The sequence below is a fragment of the Heptranchias perlo genome, chromosome 20 (assembly GCF_035084215.1).
Source record: "Heptranchias perlo isolate sHepPer1 chromosome 20, sHepPer1.hap1, whole genome shotgun sequence".
In the NCBI taxonomy this organism is placed as follows: Eukaryota; Metazoa; Chordata; class Chondrichthyes; order Hexanchiformes; family Hexanchidae; genus Heptranchias; species Heptranchias perlo.
Window position 1 is genome coordinate 24795446 of NC_090344.1, and position 15443 is coordinate 24810888.

Consider the following 15443-nt stretch of genomic DNA (forward strand, 5'->3'; position numbering starts at 1 on the left):
ACCTGCTAATTATGGCCTTTTATTTCATTTTTCATTCAGAATCAATCCACACATTGCCACAGCGAGCTGAACGGTGCGAGAGATACAAACGGTGTTGGTGAACACAGCGAAATCGACGCGACAAACAGAAAAGTACAAAACGGCCAAAAACTCCAACAGACAGTGGAGGGTATCTGACAGGTATCAGTGAGGGGAGGTCGTGAAGTTGCAGCTTGATTTGGCTCCGTGGCGAAGCTGCTCAAAGTGCCCGTTTGGTCGGGGCCTTTTTTGTCTTAAGTCTCCAATGTGATATTTACCCAATTTGTGAATTCAGCAACAAAATAACAAAGGGCGGTATTTGTATTAATTCCGGAGCCAACAAGGAAAGGATTCCAGAGCTTCAATGCGGAAATGTTCCTTCACTGTGCAGACGGACCTCTCATACAATGTGTCCGAAACACGATTCGAGGATACTGATCCAAAGGCCTGTGTGTACAACCTTCTTCACTTACAACCAGTAGCCCATCGCTATTAAAGGTTGGGAAGCGAAACTCGTTTCAAAGTAGTTTTCGCTGCACAGCTTTTGTAAAATTGGTAGAAACTCATTTTGAACACATCTTGGTATTAATGAGAATATCAGGCACAGGATAGTTTGGGTGGAACCGTCTCTTACAATAAGTACAAAGTGCAATCGATTACAAAGTGAAAAGGCCAATCCAATCTCTCAGTCTCTCTCTTTCTCACTTTCTCGGTGAGTGAATGTAAACCAGCAGAAGAAGCGAAAACAAAGAACTGAGCAGTTTGGTTTGTTTCCTTTTCCTTCGGGCGAGTACGGTTAAAGAGAATGATTTATCTTTCCTGCTGAACAAATAACTGGAATGAGCAATGTATCCGGTTCCCATGGTACCCAGTGAAACAACCACGTTTAGATCTCACATTTGCACTGATACCTTCCTTCGTTACTAATTATAGGAAACTTTTGGTAAGGTTCAATCACACTTCAGAAGTCCAGAAGCGCAAAGAAAGGTAGACACCTCATGGTGACGTCACCCACAGGCGAGAGAGGTTTGCAGGTTTACCTGGAGCTTTAAATGTATAAACTCCTTCCAATGTACAAACTCCCCTCAACAACAGTAATTAAATTCCAACTGATCTGAGACTTTGGTTATTTATGGTGATTATACTTTGTGGAGTTAAACCAGCATTAAAATCCGGTGTGTGTTGTACACATAGCCGTTCAGTCAATATAAAACATCCGGCCTACCATGTGCAATGCCATACAGGGTATGTTGGGTTACGGACAGTTCTGCCAACAGCAGTTGTTCTCTCGGTCACACATCCGGCATCACCTCTCGGTCTCACACTTCAGAGTCACTCCTGAATATAAACACATTTCTGTTTCAGACTTTTACCTGGAGGTCAACAAATCACAAGTCAAGAAGGAGGGAACAAACAAATCAAATATTTAACTACGTTAAAAGATAGAAAATTAACCATAAATAACTGAGGAAAAAATGAAGCAAACGGATCAAGATGAACAATTCGCAAAAGGTAACAATTAAAGAAAGGAGAAGTGGAACCGATCAAATCGCTCCAAATAGTTTTTGAAAAATCCTTTCGGTTTTCATCTTCGTATCTCCGTTAAGTTGGGGACGGACATCTAGAAATATTTTCCGTAACATCATAAAGACAATTAGAATGCAAATTTCACAAAGTAATGATTAATCTTACTTATACATGAGCATCATGCTCTGTGTTTGAAATCTGAGATTGTTTTACCATTTTTTAAGTTTAGAGGGCAGTTCTGAATGTATGTTCTACATTTAAACGTAAGCAAATAAAAAAATGCGTAATTTGTTTTTAATGACAGGAAGAGTTGCTTTTCCATGTTACATGTCGAGATTTATTTATTTCTGCAACTGTCATTTGCGAAATGAACGAATGTATTGATTCAATTGCCGGTACGGGTAAGGAAATCCCAACTGTATCATTTCCAGGAAACAGTCAAGCAATTAAATTAGTTTATCAAACCCAAAATACCCGCTGGGATTTGCTGATTGAAATTTTCAATGGAAATCGAGATGGTCACTGAGTATTGGAACAAATATACCCGCTGAGATTTCGGGGCTGTTACTGATTTATTTATATCACTGACTATCCCATTTTGAACTAGGTGATGTTACAAATCTAACGACAAGAGTTTGGGTTGGAGAAGGAATAGACTAAAGTAGCAGATTGAATTGCACTGATACCACAAACATTGCACACTACAGCCATTAAAAATTGAGACCTATTTCTACATTAAATTGGAGAGGGTCCAAATAGAAAGTTACAGAAAACGCCATTCAATGCATCAAATTGAATTACACTGATTCCACAAACATTGGACAGCACACCACTTAAACGTTGAAACATGTTTCTATCTAAAACTGGAGAGGGTGTAAATAGAAAGTAACAGAAAAAAAACAATGATGTTTGAAATATAACTTTGTTATTACTGCGCAAACGCTGAACAGCCAATCCCCAAAACACTGTCCCAATTTTGAATCAGTAGCAGAGCCCTGAGCCGGAGTGAAAATGCTGGGAACCAACGTAATTCAAACACGTAGTCTTCGGATCTGGAGTCAGATGCTGCAGTTCTGCCACCAGCTCTACAGGAAACGTGTGGACCCGGATACATAGAATGGAGATTGGTACCGACCTCCACCGCGCCTCTCGGAGTGCGGGGGACGGAAACAGCAGCCCACCACACTTCCTCACCAAAAGCGCAGGACTCCCACTCCTGACAGATTCACTTCTTTAAACGTTGGTTAGATTCGGTGAATTGCGATATAATTCAATCTTTAATTGCCCTCCGCTCTGTCAGTTCAGGACTTTATTTAAACCGATACTTGGAGTTCTGTTTTACAGGGTGCCGGCTGTTTAAACATTTCTCAGTCCCACTATTCCCATTAATAACACTTTTTGCTGCTAACTTCTGTTTGATGCAAAACACCGGTCCTGTGAAATTGAACAGCGGTTGCACTGAACATTTTTACAAATACTTACCGTGTTGCGGTTTCTGTATTATAGCGGTTAGCACGTTCATCTCACATGCAAAAAGCCCCCAATTGGATCCCGGGCCGATTTTTTCACTATATTGGAACTTGCTCCATATATACCTTCAGTGGCGAGTTTCTTCTCCTGTGTTGATAGGTCGACAATCGGCGGTTCCTGTTCAATTTAACAACGGCTGCACCAAACTCCTGGTATCATATACACTGACCATTTCTAAAATGCAGTCTGAAAAGCGTTTCACATGCAAAACAAATCATTATTAAACTTGTGAGTGTCAGTCGGTAACCACGTTAGCGTCTCTTTCAGTCTGTAACAGAAAATAATAGGTTGGTTAATGGTGTTTACAGAAATATTCATCTTTTCGTAGAGTTTATTTGGTTTCATGTAATTAATTACATAGGTGTGAATGCCGAATCATAACCACGAGCCCACCAGGCACCTGCACAGACAGTTCACCCAATCCGGTTACTTTGATCATCTGCCCTACTGTGCTTGAAAAACAAAAGGATGAACAGTCTTTTTCTGTGAAAATGTGTCTTGTTGAAACTAGTATCTGCAATTGATGAACTGGAGCGAATTGCGGTCGAATAGATCTGGAAAATGCGCAACGCAGCCGCACAGGAATTCCAAGTGAACTCTACGTGGAGGAAAAGGAGTGACAGAAGCAGAAGGAGATGCCACGTGAAAGATTTGGACCTGGACCTGCTGCATGAGACTTTAAATGTGTTCAGCCTTTAACTGTAGCTCACAGTGTCAGAACAGTCACTGTTATCATTACCCTTTTAAGTATCTTCTTGCACTGCATCTCCTCAATAGTCCCGGGTTATCACAGCATCGCTTTCTTCAAATTTAATCCAAGTGCGAAAACATACACGATTTCAAACCTAAGCAAAGTTGTGTGAGATTGGAAGGAGAGTGTGAGTGGGGATCATGGGCCTGGGGGGCAGTGAGATCATCTCCTGAACAATAAGATATTCCGCAAAGCGAAGAAGCAGGGAGATGAGACCTTTCCCGGCATGTACAAAATCCATCCCTTCTCAATGGCCAGCACCGTTCTTGCCCTCTCTCTCCCTGCTGATCAGGTCAAGATAGGTTTCATGTATTGGCTGTATTTGCATCAGGCATCTAATTCAATTGGCAGCTGGAGGAGTAGAGGAAGCAGGAGGGTAAGAAGATTCAGAAACAGGAGATGCCACGTGAAACGGGCCGAATCTTGTGTGTTCCAGTTGCTTCAAATGATGCACGGCAGTCCTGCTTCGCCTCGGAGCTTTCTCTGCATCGATTCGACCCGTGCGTGCGTGCATTTTGGAAATGGAAACAGAGACATCCACTGCTTGTGGGAGTATTTCACCTCACTTTCCATTTCACGCGCAGGCCGACCCGCACTCGGTACTGTTTTTCGCGTTCTCACAGAAAATGCCACTTTGTGCGAGCAGCTTGTCTGGACTGGACTGCACTGAACTGGAACACGAAGGAAATCAGTACTTCAAACAGAAAACATTCTTCACTCACACATCCTGATACATTACGGTCCCTGTACTTGAATTATTGTTCCATTCATTGGAACATAGCAACAGGAGTAGGCCATTCAGCAGCTCGAGCCTCCAGTTTCAGACATCCTTCCTGAGGTGGGGCGCCCAGAACTGAATGCAGTCCTCCAGAATGGGATGGAGAGCACGATGCATTGCACATAGCATCGCTGTGTCGATTTCTCAGCAGCGCTTTGAATCCCCACTGAGCTTTCGAACCATTTACTGCACCGCAGCAAAAGTTCCAAATCAGCATATGGGTAACGTGAAATAACCTAATCGATAGCCGATTTGTGATGCCATGAGTAGCACGTGGGACTTGTAATCACTGCAAAGGTTGTGTGTCTGAATCTCACCATCGTTGAATTTTAGCTCAGGGTTCGGTGATTTCGGCGCTGGGAAGTGAAATTTTGCAGCAAAACTACAACAGGATCATTAATGCCCGTCAAGGAAGGGAAACAACTCCCTGCACTTCATCTTATACAAGTGGCTCCAGTCCCACCCGAATTTATAATGCTTAATCCACTCTGAGCTGGATTGGCGAAACACTCTTAAGAAGGAGGCTGATCATCTGCTCACCGCAAAAGTCAATCGGCTGAACTTCCGGCTCTGTCAGACTGCATGTTCCTTCAGACTGGTTTCTAACTGGACACATTCATCCTGCTGCTTTTCGGGCATTGGTGCTTGAGGGGTATAATTCTTGCTTGCAGTAATTCTATTCCTGTGAAAGTAGCTCCTGATGATTGCAAGATGGAAAGTATCGTGGCTGAGCGTTCTAACGCGCTGTTTTAAAGCTCAAGCTAAATCCCAAAATTAGTAGATTGATCAAAATCATAGTTTGCGGCTCCAATACCGCAGCCTCCCTCCTGTAAACTAATAACACGAAATATCTCATCTGATATTGCAACAAGAGGAACCACGTGGCGATACAACTAATTGATGCATTTTGGAACACTCAATTATACGTTCAGCTCCGTTCGAAATGTTCACAAGGAAAAGGATTCGTTGATCTTGGTGAGACTCAACCAACAACCTCGCCATTTCCCGACCCTGTACTGTCAGTTAAGGAGCGTCCACTGACTGCTCCGCTAGAGCCCGGTCACTCTGATCACCTGTCCCACACAGCTGGAAATAATATTAAGGTGAGAGGCCCTTACCTGTGGAAACGTGTCCTGTCCCCATGATGAAAATAATATCTGCAGTTACACTTTCAGCTCCTTTCACATCCTCTGCTCCATCGCACTACAATCGGGATTTCTGTGAGCAGAACAAAATAAACATTGGCAGAAATTCTAAAAGCAGCGGGATTCAAACCCACGCATTTAACACCTTAGACCGCGAGGCCACGCTACCATAATTTCACAGTAACGTTTAAAGAGCTGTTTAATGCTCAAATTAATGAATTGAAGCTAATTGATCGCATTTACCCCGTGCTGGAGTTGTTCTCCTTGGAGCAGAACGTTAAGAGGAGAATTGATAGAAGTGTTCAAAATCATGAAGGGCTTCGATAAAGTAAATAAAGAGAAACTGTTCCCATTGGCGGAAAGGTTGAGAACCAGAGGACACAGATTTACGGTGATTGGCAAAAGAACCAAAGGCGACATGAGGAAACACTTCTTTACCCAGCGAGTAGTTATAATCTGGAATGCGCTGCCTGAAAGGATAGTGGAAGCAGATTCAATCGTGGCTTTTAAAAAGGAATTCGATAAATACTTGAAGGCATAAAAATACAGAGCTACCGAAGGAGCGGGTGAATTGGACTAACTGGATTGCTCTTAAAATGACCCGGCACGGGCTCGATGGGCCGAATAGTCTCCTTCTGTTCTGTAACCATTTTATGATTGTATGATTCTATTGATAACCTTTATTTTCTTTGCATGCATTTCTCTATCTCTCCCTGTCTCTGTCTCCTGTGTTGTCGCCTGATGGACTTTTTAGGCTTCCTTGAACGGCGACGGCTGATCGAACCTGCAACACCAGCAGAGAAGGTTAAAGAAAGACTGAGACGGTCGAAAAAGTAAAGGTGCAACCCAGCTGCTGCAGCCAATGTCTGCACATACATGTCTCGTCGCTCTCACAGTGAAACAAATCACCAATTTGATTAAAGTATTCTTATGGTCGAGTGCATGTTATCGCCATGCCGAGACAGACGGCAATCATATCAGAGAATCAGACAATCTTAAAAATTTCACCGACATTCACCTGACGAAGGAGGAAGCCTCCGAAAGCTTGTGATTTTCAAATAAAATTGTTGGACTATAACTTGGTGTTGTAAGATTGTTTACATTTGTCAACGCCAGTCCATCACCGGCATCTCCACACCTCAAAAATTTACGCCAGCGGAGGCGATTCCGCCCATCGTGTTTGTACCGGCCGGCAAAGAGGTATCCAGCATCGCCCGACTTACCAGCTTTAGGTCCGTAGTCTTGTCGGTTATGACTCTTCAAGTGCATATTGAAGTGCTTTTTAAATCCGATGAGGATTTCTGCTTCTCCCACCCTCTCAGGCAGTGAGTTCCAGACTTAAGGAATGCAAAAAGATCTTGCATTGGCCGGGAATCGAACCCGGGTCGCCCGCGTGGCAGGCGAGAATTCTCCCCCTGAACCACCAATGCTGGTTTATGCAGAAATTGCATGTTTCTAAATGGAATCCTGTCTGAACGAACATGCGGTTGGCAGCTGCGATGGCCGAGTGGTGCAAGCTGTGGTCTCCAAACTCCAATGGGGTTTTCCCGCCTTGGTTTGAATTCGGCACGCAGTGCTACGGCTCAAAGATCTCTTCAATGCTCAAATGCATTAATTGGAATTAATTGACCGCATTCACCTCTCTCCCAGCATCAGAGATACTTCAACGTGACCGGTGCTTTTAATCGGGCGTCCAATCTTCTCTTCTAAGATTTCAAGACCCGAGAAGGAATCTTTCCCAATCTGTAACTTGCAAAACCTGACATTTATACTCTTTACTTTCTTTGCATGCATCTCTCTATCTTTCCCTGTCTCTCTGTGTGACCCCTGATGGACTTCTCAGATTTTCTTGAACGGCGAAGGCTGATCTCACCTGCAACACCAGCAGAGAAGGGTAAAAAAGGGTAAAAGAGGGACTGAGACGGTTGGAAAAGTAAAGGTGCAACCCAGCTGCTGCAGCTAATGTCGACACACTTATGTCTCTTCGCTCTCACAGTGAAACAAAGCACCAATTTGATTCAAGTATACTTATGGTAGAGTGCATGTTAGCACGATGCCGAGATAGACGGCAATTATATCAGAGAATCCTAGAAAGTTAGGCGAAAGAAGGAAGCCGTTCTGCACATCGGGCCAGTGCCGGCCGAAAAATCTGTACCTAGCCTCATCCCACTTTCCAGCGTTTGGTCCCTAATCCTGTTGGTTACGGATCTTGACTTGCATATTGAAGTTTTTATTTTTCAATGCGCTGAGGGTTTCTGCCTCTCCCACCCTTTCAGGCAGTGATTTCCAGACCCCCACCACCTGCTGGGTGGAAAAAAAATCTTCTGCTCCCCTCTAATCCTTCTACCAATTATCCTAGATCTATGTAACCTGATTATTGACATCCCTGCTAAGGGAAATAGGTTCTTGCCATCCACTCTATCTAGGCCCGTCATAATTATATACACCTCAATTAAATCTCCCAACAGCCTCCTCAGTTCTAAAGCAAACAACCCCAGCTTATCCAATCTAATCTCATAGCTAAAATTCTCATGTTCTGGCAACAGTGTCGTAAATCTCCTCTGTACCATTTCTAGTGCAATCACATCTTTCATGCAATGTGGTGACCACAACTGTATGCAGTATTCTTGCTGTGGCCTAACTATAGTTTCATAAATTTCTACCATAACCTCCCTGCTCTTACATTCTATGCCTCGGCTAATAATGGAAAGTATCTTGTATGCCTTTTTAACCACCTTAACTACCTGTCCTCTTACCTTCAGGGATCTGTGGACATGCACTCCAAGGTCCCTCTTTTCATCAACACCTCTCAGTATCCTCCAAAGCAATGTAGTTTCAAAGCAACTAATTGTGAAACGTCTTACTTGATAATACAAGTCGGACAGACGAAACCAATTTCGTAAAGGGAAACGAATATTGGTGACAGGAAATAGTTAGTGTACAACTTGATATTACTGCATATCGGAACAGAAAACAAGATTGGATGGATCGAAGAGGTCTGAAAGGATGGCCGATCGGCTTTGTGAGACAGCGAACCTTCACACTGGCTGCACGAAGCAAGCAACAGCGCTTGGTTGATCCAGATGCATGATTCTCGCTTTGGGGCTTTCGTTGATTAATATCCAAGAAGTTACGGGTTCAAATCCAGGATGAGCCTTGCTGGCCCACTATTTTGAGTGAAAAGACACCAATTGGCTTCTGACATCTTCTCAGTATTGCTGTTGGTAGAATTGAATGACATGCAGAGCATGTTTGAGATCCAGAGGACAGAGTGATGGAGTTCCCAAGACGCAACACATGTAAAGTAAATAAAATGTCTCAAGATGCTGAAGAGATTGATGCTGAATGTGAATTTCCCCCAGTTCAGGCGGTCTCATTGATGCTCGATGATGGGATAGAGAACGACATATCGAAGTTTGCCGATGGCCCCAAAATGGGCAGCGTTGTGAGCAGTGTGGATGAAAGCATAACATTCCAGAGAGGCATTAATATGATAAATGAATGGCCAAAACCGTGGGAAATGGATTTCAATTTTGGCAAGTGTGAGGTCATCCACTTTGGACCACACAAAGATAGATCAGAATACTTTACAAAAGGTGAATAATTCGAAACTGTGGAGTTCCAAAGGAACTTAGGTGTCCATGTACATAGATCATTAACATGTCATGGGCAGGTACAGGAAATGATCAAAAAGGCTAATGGAATGGTGGCCTACATATTTAGAGGACGAGAATACAAGGGAATAGACATTATTCTAGAGCTACACAAATCTCTGGTTGGACCACACCTGGAGTACTGTGTTTAGTTCTGGACACCGCTCCTTTGAAAGGATATACTGTCCTTGGAGGGAGTGCAGTGTAGATTTACTAGAATGATAACTGGACATTAAGCGTTAAATTACGAGGAGAGATTACACAAACTATGGTTGTATTCCCTGCAATATAGTAGATTAAGGGCTGATGTGATCGAAATTATCAAGATATTAAGAGGAACTGATGAGTTAGTTATATCGAAACTATTTCCGCTCGTTGGCCTGTCTCGGACTTGGGGGCAGAGCCTAAACATTGGAGTCAACTTTCAGAAGTGAATTTGGGACAACTGTCCACAAGCAAAGGGAGGTAGAATTGTGGAAGTCTCTTCAACAAACGGCAGTTGACGCGAGCTCAATTGTTAATTTCAAACCCGTGATTGAGAGATTTTTGCTAACCAAAGGTATTTAGAGATATGGGGCTAAGGCGGGCACAGAGAGTTTGGTTACAACTCAGCCATGATCCCATGGAGTTGCAGAATCGGCTGGAAGGACCAAACACCAGACTCCTCTTCCGGAGTTCCTCCTTGGTGCAGAATGCAAGATGATCGTGCATTGGTCGGTAGTCGAAACTGGGTCGCCCGTTTAGCAGGCGAGAATTCTACCCCTGAACCACCAATGCTGGCTTATACACCAACTGCATGTTTCTCTATGGAATCATGTCTGAACGAACATGCCGTTTACAGCTGCGATGAACGATTGGTTCAAGCGGTGGTCTCAAAACTCCAATGGGGTTTTCCTGCCGAGGTTTCAATTCTGTTCGCAGTGCTCCGGTTCAAAGATCTCTTCAATGCTCAAATACATTAATTGTTATTAATTGACCACATTTACCTCTCTCCCAGCATGAGAGATACTTCAACGTGGCCGGTGCTTTTAATTGGGCGTCCAATCTTCTCTTCCAAGATTTCAAGACCGAGAAGCAATATCTCCCAATCTGTAACTTAAATTCTGCTAGATTGCAAAACCTGACATTTATACTCTTTATTTTCTTTGCATGCATCTCTCTATCTTTCCCTGTCTCTGTCTCTTGCCTCTCTGTGTGTCCCCTGATGGACGTCTCAGGCTTCCTGAACGGCAAAGGCTGAACTAACCTGCAACACCAGCAGAGAAGGGTAATGAAAAGGACTGAGACGGTAGCAAAAGTAAAGGTGCAACCCAGTTGCAACAGCCAATGTCTGCACACTTATCTCTTCGCTCTCACAGTGAAAGAAAGCACCAATTTGATTAAAGTATACTTATGGGAGAGTGCATATTATCACGATGCCGAGACAGACGGCAATCATATCATAGAATCCTAGAAAGTTAGGCCACTGAAAGAAGCCATTCTGCACATCGTGCCTGTGCCGGCCGAAAAATCGGTACTGAGCCTCAGCTCACTTTCCAGCGTTTGGTCCCCAATCTTGTTGGTGACGGATCTTCAGGTGCATATTCAAGTTTTTATTTTTCAATGCGATGAAGTTTTCCGCCTCTTCCACCCTTTCAGGCAGTGATTTCCCGACACCCACCGCCCACTGGGTGGGAAATAAATCTTCCACTCCCCTCTAATCCTTCGACCGATTATCTTAGATCCATGTACCCTGATTATTGACCTCCCTGCTAAGTGAAATAGGTTCTTGCTATCCACTCTATCTCGGCCCGTCTTAATTTTATACACCTCAATTAAATCTCCCAACAGCCTCATCAGTTCCAAAGCCAACAACCCCAGCCTATCCAATCTAATCTCATGGCTAAAATTCTCCAGTTCTAGCAACATTGTCTTAAATCTCCTCTGTACCATCTCTGGTGCAATCACACCTTTCCTGTAATGTGGTGACCACACCTGTACGCAGTATTCTTGCTGTGGCCTAACTATTGTTTTATAAATTTCGTCCATCACCTCCCTGCTCTTATATTCTATGCCTCGGCTAATAAAGGAGAGTATCCTTTATGACTTCTCAACCACCTTATCTACCTGTTCTGCTACCTTGTGGGATCTGTGGACATGCACTGCAAGGATCCGCTGTTCATCTGCATCTCTCAGTCTCCTCCCAAGCAATGTAGTTTCAGAGCAACTAATTCTGAAACTTCTTACTTCATAATTCAAGTCGTACAGTCGAAACCAATTTGGTAAAGGGAGACTAATATTGGTCACTGGAAGTAGTTAATGCACAACTTGATATTGCTGTGCACCAGAATAGAAAACGAGATTGGATGGACAGAAGAGGTCTGAAAGGATGGCCGATCGGCAGTGGGAGGCAGCGCACATTTCAACTGGCTGCACGACTTCACTGTCAGCGGTTCGTGGGTCTCGGGGTATGATTCTTACTTCGAGATTTGCGTTAAGTAAAAAACGCGAGATCTCAGCTTCAATCCCGCACGACCCCTCCTGTCTCAGTGCGTTCAGTGAAAAGTCAGCAATTAGCTTTCGACATCTTTTCGGTGTTGCTGTTGGGAGAATTGAATTGTCTCCAGAGAATGTTTGAGCTCCAGAGGACAGGGTGCGGAAGTTTCCAAGGCGCAACACACGTGAAGGAGCGGGGGAGTGGGACGAACTGGATCGCTCTTACAATGAGCAGGCACGGGCTCGATGGACCAAATAGCCTCCTTCTGTGTTGAAACCATTTTATGATTCTATGTATTCTCTTTATTTTCTTTGCATGCATTTCTCCATCTCGCCCTATCTCTGCCTCTCGTATTATCCCCTGATGGACTTCTCAGGCTTCCTTAAACGGCGATGCCTGATCGAACCTGCAACACCAGCAGAGAAGGTTAAAGAAAGATTGAGACAGTAGGAAAAGTAAAGGTGCAACCCGGCTGCTGCAGCCAATGTCTTCACATTAATGTTTCATTCGTTCATGGGATGTGGGCGTCGCTGGCGAGGCCGGCATTTATTGAGCTTGAGAAGGTGGTGGGGAGCCGCCTTCTTGAACCACTGCAGTCCGTGTGGTGAAGGTTCTCCCACAGTGCTGTTAGGAAGGGAATTCCAGGATTTTTACCAAGCGATGATGAAGGAACGGCGATGGTGTGTGACTTGGAGGGGAACGTGCAGGTGGTGTTGATCCCATGTGCCTGCTGCTCTTGTCCTTCTAGGTGGTAGAGGTCGTGGGTTTTGGAGGTGCTGTCGAAGAAGCCTTGGCGATTTGCTGCAATGCATCCTGTGGATGGTGCACACTGCAGCCACTGTGCTCAGGTGGTGAAGGGAGTGAATATTTAGGGTGGTGGATGGGGTGCAATTCAAGCGGGCTGCTTTGTCCTGGATGGTGTCGAGCTTCTTGAGTGTTATTGGAGCTGCACTCATCCAGGCAAGTGGAGAGTATTCCATCACACTCCTGACTTGTGCCTTGTTGATGGCGGAAGGGATTTGGGGAGTCAGGAGGTGAGTCACTCGCCGCTGAATACCCAGCCTCTCGTAGCCACAGCATTTATATGGCTGGTCCAGTTAATTTTCTGGTCAATGGTGACCCCCCAGGATGTTAATGGAGCGGGATTCGGCGATGGTAATGCTGTTGAATTGCAAGGGGAGGTGGCTAGACTCTCTCTTGTTGGAGATGGTCATTGCCTGCCACTTGTCTGGCGCGAATGTTACTTGCCACTTGTCAGCCCAAGCCTGGATGTTGTCCAGGTCTTGCTGCATGCGGGCTCGGACTGCTTCATTATTTGATGGGTTGCGAATGGAACTAAACACTGTGCAATCATCAGCGAACATCCCCATTTCTGACCTTATGATGGAGGGAAGGTCATTGATGAAGCAGCTGAAGATGGTTGGGCCGAGGACACTGCCCTGAGGAGCTCCTGCAGCAATGGCCTGGGGCTGAGATGATTAGCCTCCAACAACCACTACCAACTTCCTTTGTGTTAGCCACTGGAGAGTTTTCCCCTTGATTCCCATTGACTTCAATTTTACTCGGGCTCCTTGGTGTTACACTCGGTCAAATGCTGCCTTGATGTCAAGGGCAGTCACTCTCACCTCACCGCTGGAATTCAGCTCTTTTGTCCATGTTAGGACCAAGGCTGTAATGAGGTCTGGAGCCGAGTGGTCCTGGCGGATCCCAAACTGAGCATCGTTGAACAGGTTATTGGTGAGTAAGTGCCGCTTGATAGCACTGTCAACGACACCTTCCATCACTTTGCTGATGTTTGAGAGTGGACTGATGGGGCGGTAATTGGCCAGATTGGATTTGTCCTGCTTTTTGTGGACAGGACATACCTGGGCAATTTTCCACATTGTCGGGTAGATGCCAGTGTTGTAGCTGTACTGGAAGAGCTTGGCGGTAATTTCATGGCCACCATTACTGATACTGGTATTTTAACTCCAGGTTTTATTTTTCATTAATTGAATTGAAATTCTACAGCTGTCATGGCGGGATTATGAACTCGTGACCCCGGATTATGAGTCCAGGCCTCTGGCTTGTTAGCCAGTAACATAACCACTATGCGACTGTACCTCTTCGCGCTCCACTGAGTCACTCTCTTTTCATTCCTCTTATTTCGTGCTTTTTATTTCTGCCTCCTGCACCTTTGTCTTTATCCTGTTTTTGTTCTCTAATGTGTCTCTGTTGGATGATCCAAAATTCAGACCCGCCGCTTCTTCCAGCTTTTCCTTCCTTCCACAATCATGGTCCATTTCATTGAGACTTTCCTGCGGCCTTGCCAACTCTAACATTCACTTTCACATTCTTACGCCTTTAAGTTTGCTCCACATCGACCGCTGTTTCTCGGGGACACATGTCCCGCTCGCACCAATGTTCATTTGTGCCTTGAAACCAATCGTTACATTTCGATCTGCCCAACTGCTCCAGAGACAAGCACTAAGAAAGCAGGACTGGCATTCGGAAGGACAGTGGCATACTTTTCGGTGAAATTTCTATGGGGTATCTTGTGACACGGGGGATGATAACTGAAGAACTTGGTTTTGTTTTCATGGTCGTTGGCGCTTTTCCCCGAGCAGTCGATGTGGGGGAGAGACGGGAGGCGCTGCATAGCAGCGAATGACGGCTGAAAGGTGCACTTTTGGCAATCTGGGCGGTGCAGTCAGGTCGGAAATGTTCCGCTTGATCTTAATAGTTCTGTGGAAATGTCCGATTGAAAAGGAATGAGGAGAAATGGGAAGAGCGGCAATGGTGAAAAAGTGTCGATTACAGGAGGTTGGCCGTGAGCGAAAGGTCCTTTGAATGTCCGGCGCGGAGGGGATTTTGTTCAGAAACGACAGACTTTAAAGCGCGTGGGGAAAGTGAAGTGTGAGCTTTGTCCTTGGGTCAAATTGGGTGTTTTCAGGAAAAAAGCCATTGTGAATTCACAAAAATGAAAACAGAAAATGCTGGAAACGCTCAGCAGGACAGGCAGCGCCTGTGGAGAAAGAACCAGAGGTAAGGTTTCAGCCATCTGAACTTTTTCATCAGCAGTGGATGTACTGGTCGGTAGGAGAGTAGCTTAACTCTCTCAGATGCTGGATTCAATTTTTCGATTATGTCGGTTCGCATCCCATCTCTGTCACAATTGGTAGAGTTGTTTATTTTGGCCGCCTCACCTAAAAATCTTCTTTCCAAAGAAGTGCGTTTCCGCATTGCTGGCTTATATCTGTTTGCACAAATCAGCAAAGTCTGAATTGCCACCCAAAATGTTTCTTGCACGGAGGTGTTGGGAGTGGAAGGGGTGATCCAGGTGATGTTTCAATCAAAGTGTGCAATGGCCCCCTGGTAAACGAAGTATCTCTTATGGTGAGCATAAGATGAAAGATATGTACCATAATGATGTATTTCTTCTTTGCATCACACTAGGATTTATTATCAGGGAATGGACATGAGCAGGTGGATTTACGTCACGCTCCGGTCGCTTTGCATCGCCCCCGACACATAGAATTGAATCATCGAAAGGTTACAGCATGGAAAGAGGCCATTCGGCACATCG

General features: G+C 44.8%; 1 non-coding gene across 1 annotated transcript; it reads right to left on the minus strand.

The window, feature by feature from the left end:
• Window positions 1–7108: 7108 nt before the first annotated feature.
• trnag-gcc (transfer RNA glycine (anticodon GCC)) lies at window positions 7109–7179 on the minus strand. The gene has a single exon. It is a non-coding gene; the product is annotated as a tRNA-Gly (tRNA).
• Between the last annotated feature and the right edge of the window lie 8264 nt (window positions 7180–15443).